At 43.2% G+C, this 27,475-nt stretch overlaps 1 protein-coding gene across 1 annotated transcript in view; it reads left to right on the forward strand.

Moving 5' to 3' along the window:
• LOC144511898 (synaptotagmin-B-like) overlaps positions 1 to 27,475 on the forward strand; it is an 832,296-nt gene that overhangs the window by 148,022 nt on the left and 656,799 nt on the right. The window lies entirely within an intron of this gene.

A 27,475-nucleotide genomic window follows, 5' to 3' on the forward strand; every position in this document is an offset into this window, starting at 1 on the left:
TGTGTGAAATATTAACAGACGAATATCAATCAATTTTGCAGTGTGGCCCACACCTTTGTGTGAGAGAAGCTTCATATATTCACATAGACCTAGTAAAAGTGAAATGGGAAGCCATATTATTACTTGATAGACCTACGTGTCTTCATACGGTTTACTATCTGTCATCATCATCAGTTTCCCCATATTATCAAAGTTGGCCACTTCTTGGGTGTATAGAATCATCTGCAGTGCATTCTAACACGAATGTGGAGCCTGATTGCAGACTTGCCTGGCTTTTCACAGTGTGGGCAAAGATGAATTGTTTGACTTTATTGGGGCTGCCCAGTCTTTTTAGCTTGCCTTTTTCTACCTTTGCTGCCTATATTCTTTACTGGTTGAAAGAAAGAAACAACTGATCATACTGATTCTGAAAAATGAGTTGCGTTTTCTCCCCAGGTAATTCTTTTTGTGCAATTTCATCCTGTTCCGTGATGGACATGTCAGGTTTCCTCAGGTTTGCTTTAAAGGAGTCCTTGAACCTAAATCTCCAACTACCCTGCTGGCAGTGTCCTAAGTTTGAGTTGTGAATACATGACTGCCTTAGGATTATATCATCAGTCATACATACTCCAGTCCACTCCATCTGAGCCTGTCTCTGATGATCAGTGCTTCAATTCCAGGAATTTCTGCTCTTTGAAGTAATTTGGCTTTTAACACTTAGAGCTCCCGTTTAGTGGCCATGATATTCCAAATGGATCTGGAGTGGAATTTGTCCAACTGCTTAATATTCCTGGAGTAGGTTGTCTACATCTCACTGGCATATAGGAGAGTAGGTATTAAAACGGCTTTGTACTCAGCAAGTTTTGTTGTAATGAAAGCAAAATACCGTAGAAACCTGAAATAAACATGGGGAGAAGCTGGCCTCGTGATATTATCGCTAGACTATTAATCCAGAAACTCAGCTAATGTTCTGGGGACCCAGGTTCGAATCCCGCCATGGCAGATGATGGAATTTGAATTCAATTTTTTTTAAAATCTGGAATTAAGAATCTACTGATGACCGTGAAACCATTGTCAATTGTCGGAAAAACCCATCTGGTTCACTAATGTCCTTAAGGGAAGGAAATCTGCTGTCCTTACCTGGTCTGGCCTACACGCGACTCCAGAGCCAAGCAATGTGGTTGACTCTCAAGTGTCCTTGGGATGGGATGGGCAATAAACTAGGGATGGGCAATAAATGCTGGCCAGCCAGCAAAGCCCATGTTCCATGAATTAGTAAAATAAAATGCTGGATAAACTCAGCAGCTCTGGCAGCACCTGTGGAGACAGATACAGAGTGAATATTTGGAGTCCGTATGACTCTTCTTCAAGTTTTCATGTAAATTTGATACCACAGTTCCCTCCGCAGTCTCTTGTGTAAATAGACAAGTGCTAAGCTTGCTCCAGCAACTCTCTTTCTGGAGATTGTGCTTCTGAGATAGATAAAGTTATCTGCACTCTTCAGGCTTGTGTCATGGATAGCTATAGTAGATGGGGCACAGTCAGAATTTGCTGGTGATTGGTAGAGTCTCTGTCTTCCTTAAGCCATCAGTTACTTTTCAAAACAGTCCATGGTTTTATGAAGGCTATTCTTACAGGGTGACAAGAGGGCATGGCTATTGGCAAACAGCATTCCCCGTCTCTCTGAAACCTTAATTAAGGATTTCAACCTTCTTGGGTTGAAGAGATTGCCATCTGTTCTGAATTGAATCATACAGTTCTTGAATCATTGAGTCCTTACAGTGCAGAAGAGGCCATTCGGCCCATGTAGTCTGCACCGATTGTCTGACAGAGTAAATTACGCAAGCCCTCTCCCCCACCCTATTCCCATAACCCTACACATCTCCCATCGCTAATCCATCTAACCTACGTGTCTTTGGACTGTGAGAGGAAACCGGAGCACCCGGAGGAAACCCACACAGACACGGGGAGAATGTGCAAACTCCACACAGTCACTCGAGGCCAGAATTGAATCCGGATCCCTAGCGCTGAGAGGCAGTAGTACTAACCACTGTGCCACCATGCTGCCTCTATTGGATGTATTTGAGCAACATTTCCACCAAATGCTACAAGAGGCATGGCAGCACAGAACATCCTGAAGAGCAGAGGGGCCATGACACACTCCTACATCACACCACTTGTTACATCAGAATGGTCAGTGTGTTCCTCATGGTCAGTGAGTCTGGTCGTCATTCCATTGTGAAACTGCAGTATCAGATTTACAGCTCCATCAGCACATCCAAGTTTGGTTAAGACTTCCCACAAGCCCTCTCCAAAGACAAGAAATTTGCATAAGTTTGTCTTTTGCATTGGGGATAGGGCTATGTCAATGAACTTCAAAGGATGTATCACAAACTGTCGAGGGAAATTGCGCATGTTTTGACATAAAACCAGTGTAAGTAGGTTATGGACAATTTCTTTAGGGGGAAAAAAAGCACAATTATGTTCTTAAACTCTCCCTTTGAAATGTTTCAGCAATGGGCCATAATGTAACCACATCACTGATATTTAGCTGCTTCATGACAAATGATAGTCATGATTTGAAATACTACTTAATGGGATGCTCTGCACAATGGACTTGGATTGCACTGATCCTGAAAAATGAATTGTCAGTGTAAGGTGGTTTGATTTTTGAGAAGTATCCATTTGCTGCTTTCCACATTGATGCTGTGCTGACACCAGGAAGAGTATTTAGTTTGCAGAACGATGTCCGGAACTGCAGACTGTGCTCAGCAAACCATATGGCGGCCTGGCTTAAATAATTCAGATGATGTTCGGAACTGTCTGACTGGTTCAGGGGAACAGACAAATCCGATGAAGTCCATGATAACATCTGTTCTCTCTGAGTGACTCTGGTGAGATGGGTCCAAATGATTTATTCGACTGGAAAGGTGGCACTTATCTTGAGATTGTACCCTGCTTGTCTTTTACAAAAGTGGTATCATATCTTAAAAAAATACTGTTGTACCTGTTAATTCTCAGATACTTTCGACCAGTTTGCTTACTCCAGGGTTTTACCCCAGTGCCCTTATTTGCAAGGTGGACAAAGGACAAACACAAGTAAAGGTTCAACAAGTTTATTAATAATAACACTATTAACTCTTAAATTACCCACATTAAACAAGAGGATACCCCAGCAGATTCAATTATACTACCTGCAAAGATGGTTCGGTTAAACTGCAGGCTCGATTCTCTGAGTCCCTCTGGTCCGTCGTCACGAAGGTGAGTCTCGATGGCAGCTTCTTCCTTCCTTCCTTCTCGGGTCAGTCTTCCGAATGGTCAAGGCCGCGTCCCTCGTCGAGTCTTCGCTGATCATCTGTCTGAAAACGTGTTCTTTTATCCCCCTGCCTGCTTGCCTTTCCAGAAACTTCTCTGGCTTCCGGCTAATGAGGTCCTAGGAGGGGGTTCCAGTACCCAGTGGGTTTCTTGATGTCTGCCTGACAGGACACCGGGGCCTGCCCCCAGGTGTCCATCTCCATGTTGTTGCTTACATGTAACTGCAGGAACTTTCAGTGACAGAAAGTCTGGCCCGATCTGGGCTTCTAACAATAGGCCGGTGCATTTCAATGAGGTGCAATGATCTCCTGCTAAGTATCAGTGGAGTGCAACGACCTTTGATGGGTGATTGATGGGTCAGGCCCAGACATGTTTGTGTATTTGTACAATTGGCCTGCCCGAGGTTTGACTGTGTTTGATTTTAATATGCCCAATTCTTTAATTTAGGATATTCAATTTTATCAGTCTTAAAAACTAGGCCCTGTTTATATTACCACAATACCTCTACAGGGTACTTTCAGCTTATGAAGCCCAGTTTTCAGTGCAAAGTTTGGTTTCATATATCTCAATCATGGCGAGGTGGAAGTGTAGACTACTAATGACTTGGTGAGGAAGCTAGAGGATTCATAGAACATAGAACAGTACAGCACAGTACAGGCCCTTCGGCCCTCGATGTTGTGCCGCGCTTTTGTCCAAAACCAAGATCAAGCTATCCCACTCCCTATCATTCTGGAGTGCTCCATGTGCCTATCCAATAATCGCTTGAAATTTCCTAAAGTGTTTGACTCCACTATCACAGCAGGTATTCCATTCCAAACCCCAACCACTCTCTGAGTAAAGAACCTACCTCATACATCCCTCCTATATCTCCCACCATGAACCTTATAGTTATGCCCCCTAGTAACAGCTACATTCACCCAAGGAAATAGTCTCTGTACGTCCACTCTATCTATCCCCCTCATCATCTTATAAACCTCTATTAAGTCGCCTCTCATCCTCCTCCACGCTAAAGAGAAAAGCCCTAGCTCCCTCAACCTTTCCTCATAAGACCTACCCTCCAAACCAGGCAGCATCCTGGTAAATCTCCTCTGCACACTCTCCAATGCTTCCACATCCTTCTTATAGTGAGGTGACCAGAACTGCACACAATATTCCAAATGTGGTCTCACCAAGGTCCTGTACAGTTGCAGCATAACCCCACGGCTCTTAAACTCCAACCCCCTGTTAATAAACACTAACACACTATAGGTCTTCTTCACGGCTCTATCCACTTGAGTGGCAACCTTCAGAGATCTGTGGATATGAACCCCAAGATCTCTCTGTTCCTCCACATTCCTCAGAACCCTGCCGTTGACCCTGTAATCTACATTCAAATTTGTCCTACCAAAATGAATCACCTCGCACTTATCAGTGTTAAACTCCATCTGCCATTTTTCGGCCCGGCTCTGCATCCTATCAATGTCTCTTTGCAGCCTACAACAGCCCTCCACCTCATCCACTAATCCACCAATCTTGGTGTCATCAGCAAATTTACTGATCCACCCTTCAGCCCCCTCCTCCAAGTCATTGATAAAAATCACAAATAGCAGAGGACCCAGCACTGATCCTTGTGGTACACTGCTGGTAACTGGTCTCCAGTCTGAAAATTTTCCATCCACTACCACCCTCTGTCTTCTATGAGATAGCCAGTTACTTATCCAATTGGCCAAATTTCCCTCTATCCCACACCTCCTTACTTTCTTCATGAGCCGACCATGGGGAACCTTATCAAACGCCTTACTAAAATCCATGTATACGACATCAACTGCTCTACCTTCATCTACACACTTAGTTACCTCCTCAAAGAATTCAATCAAATTTGTGAGGCAAGACATACCCTTCACAAATCTGTGCTGACTATCACGGATTAAGCTGCATCTTTCCAAATGGTCATAAATCCTATCCCTCAGGACCTTTTCCATTAACTTACCGACCACCGAAGTAAGACTAACTGGCCTATAATTACCAGGGTCATTCCTATTTCCTTTCTTGAACAGAGGAACAACATTCGCCACTCTCCAGTCCTCTGGCACTACCCCCATGGACAGTGAGGACCCAAAGATCAAAGCCAAAGGCTCTGCAAACTCATCCCTTGCCTCCCAAAGAATCCTAGGATATATCCCAGCTGGCCCAGGGGATTTATTGACCCTCAGGTGTTTTAAAATTGCTATTACACCTTCCCTCAGAACATCTACCTCCTCCAGCCTATCGGCCTGTATCCCATTCTCATCCTCAAAAACATGGTCCCTCTCCTTGGTGAACACTGAAGAAAAGTATTCATTCATCGCCTCTCCTATCTCTTTTGACTCCATGCACAAGTTCCCACTACTATCCTTGACCGGACCTAAACTCACCCTGGTCATTCTTTTATTTCTCACATACGAGTAAGAAGCCTTGGGGTTTTCCTTGATCCGACCCGCCAAGGACTTCTCATGCCCCCTCCTAGCTCTCCTAAGCCCTTTATTTTAGCTCATTCCTTGCTACCTTGTAACCCTCAAGCGACCCAACTGAACCTTGTTTTCTCATCCTTACATACGCTTCCTTTTTCCTCTTGACAAGACATTCAACCTCTTTTGTGAACCATGGTTACCTCATTCGGCCATTTCCTCCCTGCCTGACAGGGACATACCTATCAAGGACACTCAGTATTTGTTCCTTGAACAAGCTCCACTTTTCATTTGTGCCTTTCCCTGACAGTTTCTGTTCCCATCTTATGTTCCCTAATTCTTGCCTAATCGCATCATAATTACCCCTCCCCCAATTATAAACCTTGCCCTGCCGTAAGGCCCTATCCCTCTCCATTGCAATAATGAAAGACACCGAATTATGGTCACTATCTCCAAAGTGCTCTCCCACAGCCAAATCTAACACTTGGCCCGGTTCATTACCCAGTACCAAGTCCAATGTGGTCCCACCTCTTGTCGGCCTATCCACATATTGTGTCAGGAAACTCTCCTGCACACACTGTACAAAAACTGCCCCATCCAAACTATTTGACCTATAAAGGTTCCAATCAATGTTTGGAAAGTTAAAGTCACCCATGACAACTACCCTGTGACCTCCACACCTATCCATAATCTGCTTTGCAATTTCTTCCTCCACATCTTTATTACTATTTGGGGCCTATAGAAAACCCCCAACAACGTGACCGCTCCTTTCCTATTTCTAACTTCAGCCCATATTACCTCATTCGGCAGATCCCCTTCGAACTGCCTTTCAGCAGCCGTTAAACTATCCTTGATTAACAATGCTACTCCTCCACCTCTTTTACCACCTTCCCTACTCTTACTGAAACATCTATACCCCGGAACTTCCAACAACCATTCCTGTCCCTGTTCTAACCATGTCTCCGTAATGGCCACAACATCACAGTCCCAAGTACCAATCCACGCTCCAAGTTCACCTACCTTATTCCAGATGCTCCTTGCATTGAAGTAGACACACTTCAACCCACCTTCCTGTCTGCTGGTACACTCCTGCGACCTTGATACCCTTCCCAGTACCTCACTACACTCAACACTGGCTTCTCGACTACAGCTCATTTTCCCATCCCCCTGACAAATTAGTTTAAACTCCCCCGAAGAGCCGTAGCAAATTCCCCTCCCAGGATATTGGTGCCCCTCTGGTTCAGGTGCAAACCGTCCTGTTTGTACAGGTCCCACCTCCCCCAGAATGTGCTCCAATTATCCATGAAACTGAAACCCTCCCTCCTACACCATCCCTGCAGCCACGTGTTTATCTGCACCCTCTCCCTGTTCCTCAACTCGCTAGCAAGTGGCACCGGCAACAAACCAGAGATGACAACATGGTTTATCCTGGCTCTCAGCTTCCACCCTAGCTCCCTAAATTCCTGTTTTAAATCCCCGTCCCTTCTCTTACCTATGTCATTGGTACCGATGTGTACCACGACTTGTGACTGTTTCCCCCCCCCCACCTTAAGGATCCTGAAAACATGGTCCGAGACGTCACGGACCCTGGCACCCAGGAGGCAACATACCATCCATGAGTCTCTTTCGCTGCCACAGAACCTCCTATCTGTCCCTCTAACTGTCGAGTCCCCAATGACTATTGCTCTCCTGCTCTCCCCCCTTCCCTTCTGAGCCATAGGGACGGACTCAGTGCTGGAGATCCGGTCACCGTGGCTTACCACTGGTAGGTCGTATTTAGATTCATATTTAGCTATCCTCATTTTAAGCAGGCAGTGGGAAATAATCTCATAGGATTCTTGGATATTTATATAGCATAATTTCAGGATCAGACAAAATGATAATAGATTTGGAGAAATATATGAAGTTAGCAACAAGCATTTAACATAACAGAAAAAGGCACAATGACAAACATAGGCCATGCACCGTTGGTTAATATGCTTGATTATTGACACATACTGAAACACCTTGGTCTTTATTTTTATGGAGAAATAATTTTCTTCTCATCAGTCACTTCCACTTTCGATTCACCCATTCTACAAACTGTCACTAGGGGGAGGTGATGGCCTAGTGGTATTAGCACTAGACTGTTAATCCAGAAACTCAGCTGATGTTCTGGGGACCCGGGTTTGAATCCCACCACAGTAGATGGTGGAATTTGAATTCAATAAAACATATCTGGAATTAAGAATCAACTGATGACCATGAAACCATTGTCAATTGTCATAAAAACCCATCTGGTTCACGAATATCCTTTCAGGAAAGAAATCTGCCGTCCTTATCTGGTCTGGCCTGTATGTGACTCCAGAGTCACAGCAATGTGGTTAACTCTCAACTGCTCTCTGAAATGGCCTAGCATGCCACTCAGTTCAAGGGCAACTAGGAATGGGCAATAAATGCTTGCCAGCCAGAGATGCCTATGTCCCACAATTGGATAAAAAAAAGTGCCTGGTTTGCATACATGCCATATTGTTGAGATGAGGAGTATTTCAAAAAATAATTAATTTAAAGCAGTGTTATCATACAATGGCTAATCCAGACAGAAAATACTGCATTTATAAAGAAAACTGACTAACATGGGTGGCACAGTGGTTCGTACTGCTGCCTCGCAGAGCCAGGGACCCGGGTTCAATTTCAGCCTTGGGTGACCGTGTGTCAGTGTGGGTTTCCTCTGGGTGCTCCAGTTTCCCCCCACACTCCAAAGATGTGCTCGTTAGGTGGATTGGCCATGCTAACTTGTCCCTTAGTGGGTTAGGGGGATTGGTGGGGTAACTACGTGGGGTTATGGAGATAGGGCCTGGGTAAGATACTCTGTTGGTGCAGACTCGAAGAGCCGAATGGCTTCCATCTGCACAGCACGGATTCTATGAAAGCTTTCTTAATTCTAGGTAGGTCAGGAGAGTCAAAGGCACATAGTTTGATAGTGCACTTACTTCCCAAGGACCTATAGGAATGCATACAGGGGATGCGATATTCTATCTTTGCAGAATCAACATGAACACACTAAAAATTGAAAGCTCGTTGCGCAAATCCCAACAATTTGCAATTTCTCTGCTTTGGCATTTATTAAATACCAAACATACTTTTTGTTGTGTTTAGCAGAGAATGGTGTAAAACATGTGTCACTCAGGGCAAGCAATGGCTGTGAAATCATTCAGCATTTAACCACAAATCTGTGAGGTGATTGGCTCCAAGAAAGACTTAAAGGTTAGAATGAAGGAGAATAATTAGATTTTTTTCTCCAAGTCCAGAATAGCAACATATTGATGTGTGCAGACAACGAGTGTTCATTATTTTTGTTCTATTACAAAAGTTAAGAGGTACTGACCAATCATAACTCATTGCTCTGGATATGTATCATAGAATCCCTACAGTGTAGTAGGGAGCCATTCGGCCCATTGACTCTCCGACAGAGCATCCTACCCAAGCCCTAATTCTGTAACCCCAAGTATTTACACTGCTAATCTCCCTAACCTACACATTTTTGGGCATTAAGGGGCAATTTAACATGGCCAATCAACCTAACCTGCACATCTTTAGACTGTGGGAGAAAAACCGGAGCACCCGGAGGAAACTGGAGATCTTGGAATGTCACCTTCACCTGGAATATTCATACTCATTTCTCCACCAAAAGTATAAAAGCTTGTGGAATTAATACAGAAGATGATCTAAAATGAGAGATGTGTTTAATATGGCATTTGGGAGAGTTCTTTCTTTCAGCTCGGAATTAACAACAGGACACACATTCAGAAATATTGACATATCAGAGAATGTCACAGAACAGCATCCATAGGTCAAAACTAGAACAGAAATATTTGTCCCAACATGATAGAAGATGTAAATTATTGCTACCCTTGACCAACAAAATTGAATACAATTTAAAGAACATTATGCATTCCAGAAAATCATATTACTTAACCGGCAGCGAAATGGAATCTTCTTTAATAAGTGTCAGTTTAGTGAGTTAGATGCTTCAGGAAATTGGCTTCCAATTACTGTTCCGTATGTGGAGGTTTAATTAAATGAATAACCATAAATGTAAATACTTATGCAGCCGTAGGTTGGTTCGAAGTGTGCACTGTTCTATTATTCCAAAAGTCTTCATAATGTGATTTCCTGAGCTCAGGGCATTTTCAATATTTAGTTCTAGTTTTACACATGACCTTGATTTCCCTGATAGGTTTAGGAAGATTTGTGCCCATTATCCATTCTGGCTCAGTGGAGAACTCAAATTCAAGGTGACATTTTGAGGTAACTGAGTCATTCTGAGCTGACATTTGGTGAACTATGTGAAAACAAAATAAGTGAGGTAACCTCATAAGGATTCATTTAATAAGAAATGTAATTGCTGCTTAGTGAAGCTGACTGATTCCTTCATTTCGTGCACTTCAGAAAAGTTCAATTTATAACCTTCAGCTTGGAAATAAAGTTCCCAGCCGCTGAAGCTATTGACCTTCATTTTCAAAAGTATAATTGTCGAGCACCCGGCTTACAGCTTATTTTTCTGCCCGCATCTGTTAAGTCTTCAAGGATCTTTAAATGATCAGCTTTGCTATCAGTTGGCACTTGCATTTCCATCAAAGAAAGAAAACTTTAAGCAACCAAGTTCATCAATCTCTGTAGTGTCCAGAATAAGAAAAAAAAACATTGGTCGATAAAGTGACATGAGCCAGTTCTACGGTGTGCATTTCTGAAAGGTGTGTTCTCAGGCATAGTTTCTGTTAAGAGCAGAATTGTCCGCTTCATTTTCATTATTTTTGACCATTTAATTGTCCAAGGGGAAACATCAAGAGTGTAATCATTAAAATATGGTTGATTTAACAGATGTATGAAATGTTAGCTGCTCCCAAGGTCAAAAAATGCAAGTCTGATAGTCTGGTCTGGTAAAACTATAAAATCAGCATCTCTCATGACAAGGAGACATTAATACCATTACAGAGGTTTATAGAAAATGCAAGATACTTGATGTAGGCAACCTTTTTGGGTTTAGAATATATGTTCAGTACTTAATGCTACACGCACTCTTGACCTATATGCAACTCAAAAGAGGAAATTCAATAGCTCTCTCTTAAATGTGTATTGGGAAAGAAACATCAGTAAACAATACATTTTGACATGCTATTTTATCTACATATATGTGATAAGCAGTTGCTTTCATCATGCTTATGGAATATTTAATCAAATATGGAGGCGCAAAAAAAGTTTTTTAAAAATAATTGCGAAATATTGAGTGAGGTGAGTAAACTGCAGTGAGGTATAAACCCAGATTTTAACTCAGAGCAAACAAGCTGTGCACGTTGATCGAATGACAACTAAGGCGTTCACGCACACTGCCATTTTACTCACCTTCAAACAGGCCTGGGTGTCCAGCTCACCAGATAAAAATCAGGAGAAGTTTAAAGTGGTTTGCCTGTTTGCATTAACTTGTTTTACATTATAGCACAAAATCACTACTACCCTTTTTAATGCACAATCCCACCTTTTACCTCATCTTAAACAGTACAAGCAAGGTTGTAAACAGCTTCACTTTCAATATATGATTCTGGTTTCACAACCTAAGAATAAGCATTTAGCTGTGAAGTCAGGCAGAAAATTGAAAAGTTGGCTAGTTGATAATCTGAACCCAATGGAATTCGAGCCTGTGGGTTTTGTCTCAGAACTCGGAACTAGCGGTTGTTGTTGAATTAACATAGGCCTCAGTGGAGTAGATGATACGAGGCCTTACTCTATCCTAATTAAAGCAAGCTCTTATTCAATGCAGCTTGCAGCTGGAATGGTTATAAACAGGAGCATGGAATTATTCTCAGTAGCATTTGTCTTAAACTGGGTCAGGTGGTTTTCTTCATCCGAACTTGAACTGCAGCCTTAGCCAAGCGAGGGAAAGATGTCTGAAAGCTTACGATGCAATGTGACTGTTAAGATAAGAATTCAGAGAGAAAGACGCTCTTCTGTATTTTATGAAAGGCAAGGTGTAAATTTTTGGCTCATGTTCATAGTCCTTATCATCCTCAGCCGAAGTTGTCTGGATTGACAGCTGCCTGGTTTAGCCCAACATCCCACCTAGCTAGCAAATGTTCAGAACAACTGTGTTACCCTCAACTGTGCTTGCGAGGAAGCACAGACTCTGATCAGAAATGTAGATGGTCCAATAACTGAAGAAAGAAAGGCTTTCATTTAAAGAGTTGTGTTTTCATGAGAATAGATGCCAGTAATAACACAAATTTCTCCAACGTCACAATGCAAAAAATGTTACAGTGATAGTAAATGTGTCCCCATGAAATTTACAGCCATTTGCTTCCATGTTAAGAAAGGGTAAGTTGAAGCAATGTGCATCCTTTTTTTAAAATCTCCCAACACAGTTTCTGTTCAGCTCTAAATTAAACATCATTTTTACACAGCCATTAAAATAGAAGTGAACATTATTGGGGAAATGGTCGGTACCTCACTGTGTGCCATTTCAAGTCAAAGAAAGATAGAATCAACTTAGAATCATGGAATTCTGACAGTGCAGAAAGAGGCCATCCAGCCCATCAAATCTGGTCTGACTTGCCAAAAGAGCATCCCACTCAGGCCCACCCTCCTTCCCTATCCCCGTAATCCTATACATTTACCATGGCTAATCCACTTAGCCTACACATCTTTGGATGCTAAGGGGCAATTTAGCATGGGCAATCAACATAACCTGCATTTATATACTGCCTTTCATGACCTCAAGCTGTACCAAAGTATTTCATAGAATCCCTACAGTGCAGAAGGAGGCCATTTGGCACATTGAGCCTGCACCAATAACAATCCCACCCAGGCCCTATCCCCATCATTCCACGTATTTACCCTGCTAATCCCCCTGACACTACGGGTCAATTTAGCATGGCCAATCAACCTAGCCCGCACATCTTTGGAGTGTGGAAGGAAATCAGGGCACCCAGAGGAAATCCCTGCAGCCACGGGGAGAATGTGCAAACTCCACACAGACAGTGACCCAAACCGGAATTGAACCGGGGTCCCTGGCACTGAGGCAGCAGTGCTAACCATTGTGCCACCATGCCACCCTCAGGCAACTGTTATGATCTGGCAGATGGTAAGTACCATGCAAACCAAATTCCAAAGGGAAATTTGGCAAGCTATCACAACTCTTTCTTGTATTTTACCATGAGAAGATGTATGTACTAAAGTTAGAAGCCACAAATTCCAGTAACATTGAACACTTCTGGAGATTTTAAATATTAAATTAGAGTATTTATTAACAAAAGAAAAGAAAACTTAACCACACAAAATTACATGTACATAATTAACATTAGTCTTATGGAACATTCCCCCCATAAGATTTCCTACTTAGAACCCATAGAATCCCTACATTGCAGAAGGAGGCTATTCAGCCCATCAATTCTTCACCGACCACAATTCCACCCTGGCCCTATCCCCATAACCCCATGCCTTTGCCTAACACTAAGGGGCAATTTAGCATGGCCAATCAACCTAACCCACACATCTTTGGAGTGTGGGAGGAAAATGGAGAACCCGGAGGAAACCCACGCAGACATGGGGAGAATGTGCAGATTCCACACAGACAATGACCCAAGCCAGGAATCGAACCTGGGTCCCTGGTGCTGTGAGGCAACAGTGCTAGCCACCGTGCCCCCCATACTTGGTTAAACTCACAAATAAATGCCCCTTTAGGCAACAATCCCTTATAGATATTTAAAACACAGTGGCAAACACAGGCAAAGTTACTATCATTTGGTGAGGCATACCACACAATATCTTACTCCTCACTTCCACACTACTATGGAACTTCAAACTTTAGACACCAGATTGCTGTTTGCAACAGAAGCCCTTTCTGGTTAATAGAGTAGCTATTTTAAACCGCTGTCTGGAAAGCAGTCACTTTCTGGGTTGGTTGGAAACTGCCTCGTTTTTCTTCTTCACAGTTGTTTCCCAGCATTGAGCAGCACTCTGAGATTTTATCTGGCCACTCCCCTGACCTCTTAGCATTTCTCCTCAAGTACTTCCTCTCCCTTTGATTGGATTGTCCTTATCCTTCTTTGAAATTTACATTTCTCAAAATATAAAACCTTTTGTGTTTCCCCTATTGCTCCTGCTTTTGGGTAAAATAAAATTTTAAAACCTCACCTTAATTATTTATGACATTTTTCAAGTTGTAAACCCATTTCACTTCCCTTTTATATTTAACAATTGAACACAGCCGTCCTTCTTTATCTCCGAATGCAAATTTCTACCCTTGTCTTATTTGCTTATAGAAAATTCAACTTGGCCTATTTACATCAAGTGCCTGCCTTTCACACCTAGATTTCTTCAATGTCCTCAACCTTGTAGATACCCAGTCCCCAGCTTAATTAACTTATGCGCGCGCACACATACACACACACAGCCACACACCTGCCTCAAAGAATAACACAGTAGACCCTAAAATATTTGAAGAAAATAGCATTTTCTTCACATAACACACTACTTTTGAAGCGCTGTCATTGTTGTGATGTAGCCTCATGCAGCCAATTTGCACACAACGTGGTCCCTCACACAACATGAGACAATGGCCAGTTTATTTGTTGTTTTCATATTTGCAGGTTATAAGCCTTAGCCAGAGCATTAGGAGTACTCCCTGGCTTTCTTTTGAATAGTGCCCATGGATTCCTCTGTGTTCAACGGAATATGATGTGGCGATGCCGGCGTTGGACTGGGGTAAACACAGTAGGAAGTCTCACAACACCAGGTTAAAGTCCAATAGGTTTATTTGGTAGCAAAAGCCACTAGCTTTCGGAACATAGAACAGTACAGCACAGTACAGGCCCTTCGGCCCTCGATGTTGTGCCGAGCTTTGTCCGAAACCAAGATCAAGCTTCCTATCATTCTGGTGTGCTCCGTGTGCCTATCCAATAACCGCTTGAAAGTTCCTAAAGTGTCCGACTCCACTATCACAGCAGGGAGTCCATTCCACACCCCAACCACTCTCTGGGTAAAGAACCTGCCTCGGAACGCTGCTCCTTCGTCAGGTGTGTCTGACGAAGGAAGTTGTCACCTGACGAAGGAGCAGCACTCCGATAGCTAGTGGCTTTTGCTACCAAATAAACCTGTTGGACTTTAACCTGGTGTTGTGAGACTTCCTACTGTGTTCAACTGAATAAGCAGCTTAACATTCCACCCAAAAGATAGCAAGTCCAATTATTCCTCGATACAGGAGAAGCTCCTGTTAGGTGAAGTCAAAGGTGAGGAGCAGAGGAAGGCTCCAGTGTAAAATGAGAAAACTGCAGGAAGCAGAACTATAGCAAACAGGCCTATGAGGGGTCTGACTGGAGAGGGGGACTGAGTGGGGGCTGAGTGAGGTCTGATTGGGGAGCGGAGCTGAGTGGGGGTCTGAGCAGGAAGGGATCTGAGTGGGGGGGGGCAATAAAGGGGGGCTGAGTTAGGGGGACAGGTCACCCTCATACCTGCATTATTTCTGGGATGGGGGCTAGATGCCCATCTTTGGTGAAGAGTTGGTGTTCCCCTGGTCAGCGGGAAAGTCACCATTTCATTTTTTGGGGGAAGGGAAGCCTATTTCCAAGTGCAAGGATCAGGTTTTTAAAGGGCACCCTGATCAATCTCTGAACAGCCGGTCTCTCGGCAGCTTACTCTGGATGCATGAATTTGCATCGATCAGGTGGGTGAATCCCACCTGACAGACCCTCCCAGCGCAAGCGGGAAACCTTCAGTTTTCCTGCACTTAGTCCCAGTTCAGGAGAATTTCACCCCGTGACTCTGTTCAGTGGCCACTCTTTACATTTATAAACAAAAAATAAAAGTTAGAATCTATCAGGCCCAGTTCGACCCGTGGATCTGACTTGTCCAGTAGTAACACCGGCTGGGACCATAACACCATCAACTACAACATTAAAATTGAGTGTGATAAAAGACTCGCCCTTTACCTGGATGGCTGTAGACAGACTTAACGCTGAGGAAGCTTGACACCATATAGAACAAAGCAGTCAGTTTTATTCGCGCCTCTGCCACTTAACTCCACATCCATCCTCTTCATTATTAGCGGATAGTGACAGCATCAGGTACAATCAAGAGATGCACTGAAGCAAATGACCAAACTTACTTTGGCAGCACCTTTCAACATTAAAACCTCTAAACTGTAGAAGCAGGATCATGGGAACATCCTCACTTCCAGATTTCGCGTCACCTCATGCACCATCCTGACAGGAATACATACTGCCCTCCCTTCATCAAAACTGGCCAAAATCATGGAAGGTTCTACACAATACCATCATGGTTAGAGGTGAGGAGGATGGTTAAGATGGAATCTTAAACAAGAGTTTAAGGAGATGTATGAGGCAAGTTTTTTTACACAGAGGAGTGGTGGGTGTGAGAACTCGCTGCCGGGGGAGGTAGTGGAAGCAGATACGATAGTGACTTTTGGACATCTGGACAAATACGTGAATAGAATGGGAATAGACGGATATGGTCCCCAGAAGGTTTTAGTCAGATGGGCAGCTTGGTCGGTGCAGGCTTGGAGGGCCAAAGGGCCTATTCCTGTGCTGTAATTTTCTTTGTTCTTTGGTTGCAGTGGTTCCATGCCCAGCACCACCTCCTCGCGCTAGCAAGTATTGGGCAATAAATACATTCTAGGAAGTGGCACCCAGCAAATTTTAAAGATAACTCTTAGAATAAGCCACTGGTATAATTCTTGTATTTAGTGCCTGTGCGTCCTTTTTGTTTAAATGTATTGGTCTTTAAATAGTTCATTGAAAGAATGGGTTCAAATTATCCTTTCTGTCTTGCCATCGTGTGTTTAACTCTTAAATCTTGAAGAATAAAAATCCATGTGTTTTATTGGAATAAGACGATAAAATAAATTGAAGGTTGGCAATTATAAGCTAAAGGCACTTTCCTTCTATTAAATAAACAACTACATTTTTGTGTACTTAGTCAAATTCATCTGAAATCTGAGTGAACCTTTTAAAATACCATTCCAGAAAGGTTATGTGCAGGTTGTTGTACAACAGTTATTACAATAGTTAAATGCTGAGGAAAGCTCCGAATTTGGAATCTAGTAGTCAACTGGCCTCTTGTAGGTTTTAGGACTCAACCTAATTGGTTAATTTACAATTTTTGTTCCTGACGAATATAAAAAGAGTCGGATTTTTGTTTTTGTTTTAAAGGTTTCTTGTCTATTACCACAAATCATACTCTCCATTTAGCAACGTTAGACTCTTTGACAGCCCAAATTCTGCACATTAAGGCTCCTATCACAAGTTCTTGATTGCAGGCTCAAGCCTCAGTGATAAATAAGACTCCAAGGTGCTTCTTTATCAAAGAATAAATGATATGCCATTTTTGGTAAATGAGATGAACTCAACAGGGAGAGAAAGAGACACGCTTATTCTGTCACTGTTGGCTGGATATTCTGCAGGTGTGTGTATGAATCACCAGAGGATCCCAAGCCTATGGAGAATTATAGGACTGAGCTGACATTTGTAAGAATGGAAAGTGCAATTTTAAAAAAAAAAAGCATCTCTATTTTCTGTTGGCTGATTTTGCAACCTGGGCTTCAGAAATGATTTTAGAATTATTGGCAATCACAGCATGAGGCATGAAATGGAAGCAACAGGAATCAAAAACCAGCCAAATATATATAAACCAACAGAGAATGAGCCTTTTCTGTTCACAGCGTGCAAGTGTAGCTAAGCATTTACTGCTTCTGAACTTGAGAGTTTGGATGAAGCATGAGCCACTTTATCCACAACTATAATCATTCGGTTTGGCTATATTCTAATTCATGAAAATAGCTCAAGTAAATTGCTTAAAAGATTAATCTTTCAAAGTGCAGCATACATGTCTCAAATACAACATTATATTCTGTAGATGGAAATTAAATGGTACTTAATTTCAACTCATGCTTCTCCAAATAAGGAGAAGGGAGCTGCACAAAATGAACACTATCCAATTTACCTGGACTTGCTGTTCGAGAGACTACTTTCAAAAGTTTAAACAGCACCTGTATAAACATTGAAATAAGCGAGATCACCACTTTAGTGCAGTTGGGTTAATGATCCAAAAATGTGCGGGTTAGGTTGATTGGCCATGGTAAATTGCCGCTTAGTGTCGGGGGATTATCAGGGTAAATACGTGGGGTTATGGGGATAGGCCCTGGGTGGAATTGTTGTCGGGGCATGCTTGATGGGCCGAATGGCCTCATCCTGCACTGTAGAGATTCGATGATTATTCTGAATGTACAAGGATTACACAAACATTCTGGACTGCATTAACTTAGAAAATGATAATCTCAATGAAATGGACGCGTTAGGTACAAACAGCAAAATCCAAATCCACTTTGATACAGATCTAATGTAAACATATTCCAAAGCTCAAAATTATTCTGGTATAGCCTAGAAATTGAAAGTTTTATCAAAAGCAGCAGTCAGCTATTATCTATATAGATTTATATTCATTGATCGATAGAAAATGCTCTCATTTTAGGGTGGCAAAGTGGCACAGTGGCTAGCACTGCTGCTTCACAGTGCCAGGGACCCGGGTTCGATTCCTGGCTTGGGTCATTATCTTTTTGGAGTCTTCACGTTCTCCCCATGTCTGCGTGGGTTTCCTCCGGTTGCTCTGGTCTCCCCCCACATTCCAAAAGACATGCTGGTTGGGTGCATTGGCCATGCTAAATTCTCCCTCAGTGTACCCGAACAGGCGCTGGAGTGTGGCGACTCAGGGATTTTCACAGTAACTTAATTACAATGTTAATGTAAGCCTACTGGCGACACTAATAAATAAACTGAAAAAACGAAAACTTTAAAACACAAAATGGCCTCTTCCTTACAAAAATAACCATAACATATAACACAATTTTACGATCTAGAATTTTCCTAAGCTTTCTAGGTTCAGGAACTGTGCCTTTGGCTAAAAAGATTACAAGTATCACTCAACTATTTAAAAAGGTAGGGTCAATTTAGCAACACTTGTGGGGAAGGTGTTGGCTGGCATCTATCATCAGAGATGGGCGGCACGGTAGCACAGTGGTTAGCACTGCTGCTTCACAGCTCCAGGGACCTGGGTTCGATTCCCGGCTTGGGTCACTGTCTGTGTGGAGGTTGCACATTCTCCTCGTGTCTGCGTGGGTTTCCTCCGTGTGCTCCGGTTTCCTCCCACAGTCCAAAGATGTGCGGGTTAGGTTGATTGGCCATGCTAAAATTGCCCCTTAGTGTCCTGGGATGCGTAGATTAGAGGGATTAGCAGGTAAAATATGTAGGGATATGGGGGTAGGGCCTGGGTGGGATTGTGATCGGTGCAGACTTGATGGGCCAAATGGCCTCTTTCTGTACTGTAGGGTTTCTATGATTCTATGAGAGATAGAAGCTGGTCAAAATGAGTTGACATAAATTCGTGAAGGGTAGGTCACATCGCATAGAATCATAGAATTGCTACAGCGCAGAAGAGGCCATTCAGCCCATCAATTCTGCACAGACACTGACAGAGCATCTTATCCAGGCCCTATCCCTGTAACCCCTTACGTCTTGGGAAACAAAAACAGAAAATGCTGGAAAATCTCAGCAGGTCTGACAGCATCTGTGGAGAGAGAGTAGAGCCAACATTTCGAGTCTAGATGATCCTTCATCAGAGCTAAAAGCAAAGAAAATCAGAAAAGATTTAGACTGTGAGGTGGGAGGTGGGAGGTGGGAGGTGGGAGGTGGGAGGTGGGAGGTGGGGGGTGGGGGTGGGTGCATGCTGTAATAGTACAAAGGGAATGTAACTGATCAGAATGTGTGAATGGCAGAACAGAGGTACAGATGGTTAAAGCAGTTGCCCTGTCGGCAGTCTTTGGTGGTGGGGTGGTGGGGTGGTGGGGTGGTGGGGGGGGGGGGGGGGGGGGGGGGGGGGGGGGGGGGAAAGCAGGAATGGAGAAGTGGCAAAATAAAAGTGAGAGAGAATGATGAAACAAATGGATAAATGAGATGAAAAGAAACAGAATGAAATAGAATAAATGGAAATGGGATGAAGGTGGAGGGAAGAGTTCATGCTCTGAAGTTGTTGAACTCAATGTTCAGTCCGGAAGCCTGTAAAGTGCCCAATTGGAAGATGAGGTGCTGTTCCTCCAGTTTGCACTGGGGTTCACCAGAGCATTACAAAAGGCCAAGGATGGACATGTTGACAGGAGAGCAGGGTGGTGTGTTGAAGTGGCAAACGACAGGAAGGTCTAGGTCCTGCTTGCAGACGGATCAAAGGTGTTCAGCAATTAGTCTGCGTTTGGTCTCTCTGATGTAGAGTAGTCTGCATTGAGAGCAGCAAATGCAATAGACCAGATTGTGAAAGAGGTGCTCTTCACACTCCACATCCTGTAAGGACGCCATCCCGTTCTCTCAGCTTCGCCTCCGCCGCACCTGTTCTGATTATGCCACTTTCCAAATTAGCGCTGCCGCTATGTCTTCCATCTTCCTCAATCGAGGTTTTCCACCCACTGTGGTTTACAGGGCTCTCAGACTGTGTCTGACCCATCCCCCGGGCAACTGCTTTCCTCTCCCCTCCTCCCTCCCAGAACCAGGATAGGGTCCCCCTTGTCCTCACTTTTCACCCCATCAGCCTCCGCCTTCAAAGGATCATCCTCCACTATTTCCGCCATAATGCCACTACTCAACACATCTCCCCCCTCCATTCCCCCTCCACCCCAGCATTCTGCAGGGACCATTCTCTCTGGGACACCCTGGTCCACTCCTCCATCATACCCAACACCTCACCCCCTGCCCACGGCACCTTTCCACGTAATCGTGCATGGAAGGTCTGGGTCCTGCTTGCGGATGGAAGGTGTTCGGCAAAGCGGTCATCTAGCCTGCGTTTGGTCTCTCCAATGTAGAGTAGACACATTGGGAGCAGTGAATGCCAATAGACCAGATCGAAGGAGGTGCACGTGAAGTGCTGCTTCACCTGAAAAGAATGTTTCGGACCTGGGATGGTGAGCAGGGAGGAGGTAAAGGGGCAGGTGTTGCAGCTTCTACGATTACAATAAATATGATCTTTAGTGTATGCCTCCTGAAGTACTAGAAATTGATTTTTTTTAAATCCACTGAACTAACCTTAAGATTTCTCTATGAGGCCATGTGTATTCCCTTAAATAACTTCAATAGAGCTTTTGATATGGAGATCAGCAGAATATAGATCTCCGAGCAAAAAATGTACAATGTACCTCTTGGGTCTGCAGAATTTATTTTGTTACTCCGTGTGCACCACATTCCTTGTTGGTTGTGGATTGGTTCCAGTACAACTGGAGCAGTGTGGGTGCTAATTAAGCGATTGCTGTGGGATTCAGTTTGAGAATGCTAATGCTCTTGTTGTTCTCTTTGAAGGAAAGAATACAATATAAAAAAATAAAGAATACAATTCCGGTAGTTGGATTTACTGTGCTGAGGGCCATATTAATTAGATATGAAATTATATGGAATATGTACATGAAATTGCAGTTGGATTCTTATTAATTTTATCCAGAACCCTCTTTCAAATGAGTTTATAGCAATGTGTTCAAATCTGTTTTTTTATAATTAAACTGATGAATAAATAAAAATAACCACAAAACTGAAACATACTAAAGTATTTCAGGAATTTTATGATTTGTTTTCAGATGTGTGTTGTGAGAGTGTTAGGTCATTAGGGCATGAAGGGAAGAAACGTTGCTTTTTCCCTTCATCTTCCTGCTGTTTCATTAAAACCTTCCTCACTTTGTTCCATGCAGAATTGGGACTTCTTTAGCTTCTGCTCCATGCATTTGGGTGGCACAGTGGCTAGCACTGCTGCCTGTCAGCGCCAAGGAACGAGGTTCAATTCCCAGTTTGAGTCACTGTCTGTGTGGAGTCTGCACGTTCTCCCTGTGTCTCCGGGTGCTCTGGTTTCCTCCAACTGTCTGAAAGATGTGCTGGTTAGGTGCATTGGCCATGCTAAATTCTCCCTCAGTGTACCCGAACAGGTGCTGGAGTGTGGCGACTAGGAGATTTTCCCAGTAACTTCATTGCACTGTTAATGTAAGCCTATATGTGACACTAATAAATAAACTTTAAAACTTGTTTATTGACTATTCCAACATTCTCTTGTCTGTCCTCCTACGTTCCATAACCTTGAAATTATTGAAAACTCTGCTGCCTAACTCACACTGAGACTTGTTTAACTGTCACCGCTGTGTTTGCTTACTTATGTCAGCTCCTGATCTGGCACACCGTGATTTTAAAATTCATATCCATTTGTGTGCTTCCCTTCATAGACCCAGGGCTGGAATCTCCGACCTCGCCGGCAGCTGGGATTATCCGGTCCTGCCGCAGTGAGCGGAGATTTGTCTGAACACCAAATTCTGAATTCACGCTGGCATCACCGGTGAGGCATGAACGGCTGGACAACTCCAGCCCTTATCTCTATAAACTCAAGCCCTCCTGCACTCCTCCAAATCTTGTCTCTTTGACATCCCTGACCTTCATCGCTCTAATATTGGTGGACACAGTAACTTCTTCTTTAAATACTATAACGTCCAATACAGATGAAAGCACATTCATTGTCACATCCATTTTAAACGGGTGTTCAGCGACTATGGTATATTGCTGACGAACAAAATGTAGAATGCAGCTATTAACATCATTTTCACTGTGGGAAAAAAAACTAGCAAATAGAAATGGAGGAGTGCAGGAGGGCTAGACTTTATAGAGATAAAGGCCGGAATTCTCCAGCCGTTCATGCCAAATGCACGATGCCAGCGTGAATTCAGAATTTGGCACTCGGACAAATCTCCGTTCACTGCAGCAGGACCGGAAAATCCCAGCTTCGGGCAAATTGTCTCGAACATAAGCTCTGGAATTCTGTTCTTAATCCTCTCCATCCCTGAAGTGAATAATTCCTTAAACCCGTCTCTTTAACCAATCCTTTGATCACCTGTCCTCGTGTCTCTTTATCTGGCCGGTGTTAAATTTTGTCGGAAAGCTCCTGTGAAGCATCCAATGTTAAAAGTACAATACAAACTGTCATTAACTTTAGCATCTTATCAGCAGCATCCTTATTAAATCTAGCTGAGGTCAACTTCACACAGAACTGAAACAAGATGAGTTAATGATGGTTTCAACTGATATTAGTCACGATCCCTCCTGCTGGTGGATTCATCAAGATCCAGCTCGCAGTGCTGTTAAAAAGACTCAGTAGAGCCAATTACATGATTGAGTGCTGCAGTAACACTGGCACTACTCAGTTGAAGGGAGATCATTGAGTCAGGTAAGTATGCTGTGCCCAATTCACAGACCGGATCATCAGTCACTAGGTTACCTTGTCATCACAGCAAGCTAATGATGTTTTCTCTAATACCGCTGAAGTGGAGTTTTCTATTTGCTAGCTTTTTTTTCACAGCGTAAATGATGTTAATAAGCTGCATACTGCATATTTTTTGTCAGCATTACACCATGGTCATTGAACACCCATTTAAAATGGATGCGGCACTGAATGTAGAATCATAGAATCCTACCGTGCAGACGAAGGCCATTTGGCCCATCAAGTCTGCACCAACCACAATCCCAGGCCCTATCCCCATAGCTCCTTGCACTTACGCTAGCTAGTTCCCCAGACACTTTAAGGGGCAATTTAGCATGGCCAATCCACCTAACCTGCACATCTTTGGACTGTGGAGGAAACTGGATCACCTGGAGGAAACCCACGCAGACACGGGGAGAATGTGCAAACTCCACACAGACAGTGACCCAAGCTAGGAATTGAACCCGGGTTCTGGCGCTGTGAAGCAGCAGTGCTAACCACTGTACCACCGTGCCGTCTCAGTATTGGATGTTATAGTATTTAAAGAAGAACTCACCGCAGATTTCATTGCTCCAGGATTCACTGCTGATTTGAGTTTTCTTACACTTTCTCCCAGCGTTGAATTATAGTTTTTCCCGTGGTTTCTTTTTGCCATTTTTTAAACATCCATTTTCCATTTTTATCTCACTGCTGATACAATTTCAGTTGTTGCATCCAGAATGAGATGGATGAGTAAGCCCAATGATATTCATATTTTATCTGCTGGTTATGGAGTTGGCAGGTGAAGAAGGTACAATCACACCTGAGACAGTCTAGACCTGCTTTGGTCCGTGATGCAGAGTGATGCCAACAGCGTGGGTTTGATTCCCGTACTGGCTGAGGTTATTCATGAAGGCCCCACCTTCTCAATCTTGCTCCTAGTCTGAGGTATGGTGATCCTCAGGTTAAATCACCACCAGTCAACTCTCCCCTTGGAAGGGGAGAGCAGCCTATGGTCATCTGGGACTATGGCATCTTTACCTTTAAGAGTTTTAACAACACCAGGTTAAAGTCCAACAGGTTTATTTGGTAGCAAATGCCATTAGCTTTCGGAGCGCTGCTCCTTCGTCAGATGGAGTGGAAATGTGCTCTCAAACAGGGCCCTTTACCCATGCATACCCAATCACCCATCGATAGTGACCAAACTGCACCAACCTACACATTTGAGCAAATCGGTCTTTATCGTTTACAATTCACTAGGAAGACAGGGATGCGGGCTGAATCACCCAGAGACAGCTCTGCCAGTGGCTGTCAAACCAACTACTGCCTTGAACTGCTATACGACTGCTTTCTTCCAAGAGCAGCGGGGGATATCTTCCAGATTTCACAAGCAGCAGTTCACTGATGCAGGTGACAGGCATATATTGTTTACCAATGTCAACTATTTTATTTTGTTTCTTCATGGAGAGCAGCTGCACTTTTACTGCGAGATAGCTTCCCCATAGGGTAGGATATTATTGATGCCATAAATGTGGTCATCCTGGCTCAGGGCCCTGTCTCTCGAAAGCTTGTGTGGCTTTTGCTACCAAATAAACCTGTTGGACTTTAACCTGGTGTTGTTAAACTTCTTACTGTGTTTACCCCAGTCCAACGCCGGCATCTCCACATCATCTCTTCTGTTCCCAGCCGTTCTTTTTCTTCACCTGTGACCTACATGCTATTCCCTCCTCAAGCTGACTAAGGGCAATTTTCAGAGTGTGTTCTTCATACTAGTTTTTTTTTAAACATTAATGAGGAGATGTGCTCCTGGGGCCGCTGTCATCTGCTCTTCCAGTCCTGCCAGGAGAGAAAATAAATACATATTAGTATGCTGTTTGAAAGATATACATCCAAATAGAACTGGCCTTGCAGTAACTCTGTGATACTTGCGTGGTTGTACTGAGTAACATAAATGGGAACAACACCTATGAGCAAGATCATATTAGTCTTGAACTTAGGGAGTGTCAAAAAGACTTCACCAGATACAAAAGGGTCCAGTGAGGCAATGTTTTCACTCAGAGGGTGGTGAGTCTCTGGAATGAGCTGCTGTGGAGATGCTGGCTGGGGTGGGCACAGTAAGAAGTCTCAGAACACTACGTTAAAGTCCAACAGATTTATTTGGAATCACGAGCTTTTGGAGTGCTGCTCCTTCCCATTCACCTGATGAAGGAGCAGTGCTCATGATTCCAAATAAACCTGATGGACTTTAACCTGGTATTGTGAGACTTCTTAATAAGCATTTAGACAGTTACATGGGTAAGATGGGTATGGAGGGCTATGGGCCAAATGCGGGCAATTGGGACTAGCTTAGTGGTTAAAAACTGGGTGACATTGACAAGTTGGGCCGAAGAGCCTGTTTCCATGCTGTAAACATCTATGACTCTATGACTCCATCTGTTGTGCCCTATACACAAGGAAGGTTTATGGTGGGCAACTGGTTTAAAAAAAGTCAAGTAAGATTTTGAACCTTACTTGAATGAAATATCATCATGTTATGTAAGCAGAGATATAGGGGGCGAATCTCTGGCCTCATGCGCCCAGGTGCAAATCGCATTATTGAAGGAAAATCGCGCAAGACGGGCTAAATGCCAGTCCCTCTGACTTCCTACTATCACTGCGGGGGTTAGGCTCGTAGCCACCCAACATCTCCACCAGTACTGTACTAAAAGATCAGCCTAGATTCTGCGTTCAAGTCTCTGGAGCGAGCTTAAACCCACAATCGTCTGAGTCAGAGGCAAGAGTACCAGCCACTGAACTGCACACCAGTCTAACTAATACTGTTGGATGCCCTACCAAGCCAAACTCTGGGCTGATATGCTTGTGTTTTGAATAATGGTTCAGGATTTGCTGTAACAGTGAGGCCAATGGCATTCACCATTATTATTCACCACAAATGGTGCCGCAACGTTATGTGAGGCACAGTTGAGTGGTTAAATGTCAATATCCAAAAGCTGCTATCCAACTTTCAATGCAACTTAAATACAAATTTAATGAAACTTTTTTTAAACCTCTATTTTCCATCTTGTCTCGCTGCTGCTACAATTTCAGTTGCTGCATCCAAAATGAGTGGATGAGTAAATGCAATGATATTCATTTTTTATCTGCTGGTTATGGAATTGGCAGATGAAGAAGGTATAATCACTCCTGAGACAGTCCAGTCCTGCTGTGGTCCGAAATGCGAGCGATGCCAACAGTGCGGGTTTAATTCTGAGGTTATTCATGAAGGGCTAGCCTTCCCAAAATGTCTAGGGCGGGAGTAATAATTTTTATTTTATTATGTATTATTCTTAATGGTCTTCAAAGTGCTATTTGATTGATGTGGGAAGTAACATACAAACAATAGTTTACTAAAGTAATATACTTCTGTAGTTACATACAAAGCAAAATTTAATGTAAAAACATTTTTTTTAAAACAGAACAACCAAAATTAAACACTGCAATCAGAGATTATTGTTTTTGTCTTCCATGAAGTGTCAAAATATTTTAATACATTTTAAATCATAGCAGCAACTTCCACTCTGAAAGGTCTTTTCTCATCCTTTCTCTTATAGTCATTTTCACATTAATATCATGTGGCAACCGTGTGATGATTTGCCATGTTGAAGCCGCTGTATTAATGCATATTATTGTGGTAACAAAAACAGAAAATGCTGGCAAACCTCAGCAGGCCTGACAGCATCTGTGGAGAGAGAATAGAGCCAACATTTCGAGTCAGGATGACCCTTTGTCAGAGCTGAAGACAAGGAAAATCAGACAAGATTTATACAAGTGAGGGTGGGGGGAAGGGGCTATAATTGGACAAAGGGAATGTAAATGGTGATGATAAAGACTGAGAAAGGTGCTAAGAGTGTCCATTAAGAGAATGGAATGTCTAAATGGCAGAGCAAATGTGCAGACTTTCAAAGGACAGCCTGAGGAATGTGCCAGTTGGCCCTGGGGGGAGGGGAGTGTTGAACTATAAGACGGAGAGCGAGATTTCAGAAGTGGAAAAATAAAAATATAAAGTAATAAAATGGATGAATAAGATGAAAAGAAGAAATGAAATAAAATAAATGGAAATGGGGTGAAGGTGGAGGAGAGGATTCATGCTCTGAAGTTGTTGAACTCAAAGTTCAGTTCAGAAGGCTGTAAAGTGCCCAATCAGAAGATGAGGTGCTGTTCCTCCAATTTACGTTGGACTTCACTTGAGCATTGCAAAAGGCCTCTGGCCATATTATTGTTGTGCTCATCACCAGGAGAAGCCCAAAAGTGAAGGATGCTGTTTAATGACACCAGTCAGGCTAGACTACAGTTTAGAATGGAAATTTGTATTGAAGATATTGGAGGAAGCATCTGAACTAAGTGTAGCTCACCTGGTACAAGATCAATATAAATGTCATTCGGTCGAATCGAGCACTGGTCCATTGTCAGTCATGCTTGCCATT

The sequence above is a fragment of the Mustelus asterias genome, chromosome 25 (genome assembly GCF_964213995.1).
Source record: "Mustelus asterias chromosome 25, sMusAst1.hap1.1, whole genome shotgun sequence".
Classification (NCBI taxonomy): Eukaryota; Metazoa; Chordata; class Chondrichthyes; order Carcharhiniformes; family Triakidae; genus Mustelus; species Mustelus asterias.